At 40.8% G+C, this 3,505-nt stretch overlaps 1 long non-coding RNA gene across 1 annotated transcript; it reads left to right on the top strand.

Annotated features, from left to right (window-relative positions):
- Window positions 1-651: 651 nt before the first annotated feature.
- LOC308099768 lies at window positions 652-2,400 on the top strand. Its single transcript, XR_013934383.1, has 3 exons — window positions 652-754; window positions 1,084-1,299; window positions 1,490-2,400. It is a non-coding gene; the product is annotated as an uncharacterized lncRNA (long non-coding RNA).
- The last annotated feature ends 1,105 nt before the right edge of the window (window positions 2,401-3,505 follow it).

Below are 3,505 nucleotides of genomic sequence, written 5' to 3'. Positions count from 1 at the left end.
AAAACAAAGTTTGTCTTGGTTTTATGCCAGAAATGTCGTGATTTTGTAGTAGTTTGTTGTGTGTAGAGAATCTAGGTCTAAGCAGTCAGATTCATGGTAGCCATTACTGCTGTTCACAAATGTGTCCTGTAGTGTTTCACTAACAGTATTTTTGCTGCTCCCTTTAGTGTTAAAAGCTCCTGTTGTAATGTTTAATTGGTGATTGTACTTTTTGCATTGAGAAATGTTTATTGTTGTTTTGATATAGTTAGTTAATCCTCTCCATGAATGCCTTGCAATGTGTCTATGTAGTCTGTCCATTGTGATATATCAATGCAGTATGAACCTTTTTGGTCAAATTCTGAAGCAAGTGATTTTTGATTGATTTCATGTGTATTCATAAATAAGTTCATGTTGATATGACATTTAAAAAGAATTAATTCTTAGCATTAAGCACTATATTATTGGTAAAAGCCAAAGAGAATATTCCAGTTTATTGAAGCTGTGAAAACCAGTAATCACATGGGAATGTGAAAATGAGAAAGATGTGTATTGTGATTTTGATGAAAATGTGTAAGAAAGAAGAAAAGATTGGTTTATTGATATTTTGTGAACATGTGAGAATATTGATACAGTAACAAACTCTTTAAAACAAAGAAAGACAAGTAAATGGTGAATATAACCTGCAATATTGTTAATAAATAAGATGAAGAAGGAAGAGAGATTGAACAACACCAAAACTGACTCTGTCTCCCGTTTTTCCCTGTTTGTTCAGGTAAACCTGCAGATCAGTTTTAAAAATATAATCTGTTTACTAAGCCACACCCCTGGGGCGTGTAACACATACCTATAACATTATTTTCTAAAATAGTATTCCCAAATCCAGCTAATTGAAGAACCACATTGAATTTATAATTTTGGTTTGGTTGATTTAATATTCTGGAAGTACCCAGAATCCCATTTGCACCAAACTTCGGTATAAAGATGATTGATAGATAGACCTTTATACCACCGACCCCATCTTAAAATATTTTGTTTAAAATAATTGTGATGCTATATTAACTACTTTTGCTGGGGGGGACCCCTATCTGTCATTTATTGCAGGGGAGTCTTCAAAAGCCAGAAGTGCCTTGAAAAGTCTACTGATTTCCGACAGCTCTGCATCCGGGTCGGCACCTGATCCAGAAGTGGACTCTCTGTCCGACTCAGATGTGGAGGTGGACACCATGAAGCGGAAGCATAAAAAGTAGAACACTGTACCCTCCAAAAAAAACTCAAAAGTCAGCGCAGCCGGCCGAGCGGAAGCCAGTCGTATTTGTGGTGAGTTTATGTACTGTAATCAATAAAGAAACAGCCCTCAAAAATAGCCGATGTACAAGCTCACAGCGCCCCTCACTGTGAGCTTGTAGATCTGCTATTTTTGCTGTGATTGAACATCTCTTGGGCTTTTCAGTGGTAATTGGACTGTCTGGCATGGAATAAATACTCACGTTCATTATTTGTCTTCCAGTGAAAACCAGCAAACACATCCTGACACGATACCTTGAAGTCCTGGAGATCTACAACGAGGTGAGGTCCATGAAAGTGGCCTTCGGGGAGGTCGGCGTTGACCGCAACACAGTGTCCAGATCGGCAGTCGTCGCAGAGCTGAGCATCGCAGCCCCAGAAGCTTTTGAGGCCGTAGGCGACTGGCATGAGAAGGCCGAGACTACACAACCCAAACCTCTACCAAGTGGTCTAGCCCTAATGTTTTTTATTATTTGTTTATGCTTTTAGAAAAAAGTAAGTTTGTTGTAGTACCACAGAGGGTGCTTTGGACCTGCCTGGCGCCGCACCAAAAAGTGGGTTTTGGGCTTGCTTGAGGTGCAACCAACATCAAGAAGACCCATTGTAAGGCTGGTGAGAAGCCGCTCTCGACAGGGACTTATGCCAATCATTGTACGTCATTTGAGGAGAGGAACACAAATCGTCAGTGATGAATGGCGCGCTTACCGGCGGGCACTAACAGAAAAAGGGTTTGATCATTTCACAGTATGCCATAAGAGACATTTTGTTGACCCAAACACTGGAGCTCACACTCAGAATTTGGACCAAACTCTTGAAAGAACATTGGAAAGTGATTGAGTGGGAATACTGGCTGGGCAGGAGTCATAGATATCACGTTCTTGGTCGTCTGTTACATGATATTAGGAAATTTGCTGTTCTTAATTGTTAAGCTACGTACCAAGTTCATGACAGTTGTGAGCTTGTAGATCGGCTATTTTGTTTCCGCCAGGCTATTTCCGCTAATTCATGGACCTCACCTCGTTGTAGATTTCCAGGAGAGAAATGTGTGCATTCCCATCTGTGTCAGTGTTCTTCTAGGCTACGTCTTCTGTTACAGGGCTAGACCACTTTGGTTGAGGTGTGGGTTGTGTAGTTGCCTTGCCATGATATAACTCAAAGGTAATTGCTCTCCACTGAGTAATTTTATATATATATTTTTTTAAATCGAACAATTTTTACATTTGAGTTGCATCATGGCAAGGTGACTACACAACCCAAACCTCTACCAAGTGGTCTAGCCCAATGTTTTTTTATTTGTTTATGCTTTTAGAAAAAAGTAAGTTTCAAATCAATCGGCATTGGGCCGTTAATTCATGGACCCTCACCCCGTTGTAGACCTCCAGGAGAGAAATGTGTGCATTCCCATCTGTGTCAGTGTTCTTCTAGGCTACGTCTTCTGTTACAGGGCTAGACCACTTTGGTTGAGGTTTGGGTTGTGTAGTTGCCTTGCCATGATGTAACTCAAAGGTAATTGCTCTCCACTGAGCTATTTTATATATTTTTAATAATCGATGGAACAATTTTTACATTTGAGTTGCATCGTGGGAAGGTGACTACACAACCCAAACCTCTACCAAGTGGTCTAGCCCTAATGTTTTTTATTATTTGTTTATGCTATTAGAAAAAAATAAGTTTCATATCAATCGGCATTGGACCACTAATGCATAGACCTAAAAAATCTGTAATGTTAATGCCCATCTGTCTCAGTGTTCCTTTAGGGTATGTTTACCCTAAAAATTACTGTTAACTAGACCATACCCGGTGAAGTGCGCAGGCGAAAGTAGGTGCAAACGTGGGGTTATTATAGCGCGTCCTGTTGCGCGTCCCCCCCGCACGTCCCGTCGCACCCCCTCCCCCCCCCACTGGATGAATGATCGGGCTAGGTGTAGGTCACCCGAACCTAGTTGTATCCCATACCTGAATGTGCAGTATCACTTTGATTAAGTTGGTAAAAGGATAGCCCCTTGGCCTTAATCAGAAATCAATCCACCAAAAAATGGCAAACGCAAATCCAATGTTAGCCAACAGGCAAACTGATTGGAAGAAATGTTGTCTTTGTCAGATAGACAAAAATAATGATGACCTAGTATCACCACCAACCCATCATGTTCCTCAATATGATGGCTATACCATGCTTGCCACCAATGTTCCACTCTTTCGTGAGATCAATCAAATGCCAATGATCCTGAACCCAGCAAGG

The sequence above is a fragment of the Gymnoscopelus braueri genome, assembly GCF_963280865.1.
Source record: "Gymnoscopelus braueri genome assembly, chromosome: 14".
NCBI classification, from domain to species: domain Eukaryota; kingdom Metazoa; phylum Chordata; class Actinopteri; order Myctophiformes; family Myctophidae; genus Gymnoscopelus; species Gymnoscopelus braueri.
The sequence above is the reverse complement of the archived record's forward strand: the minus strand, read 5'-3'. Positions and strand labels throughout refer to the sequence as shown.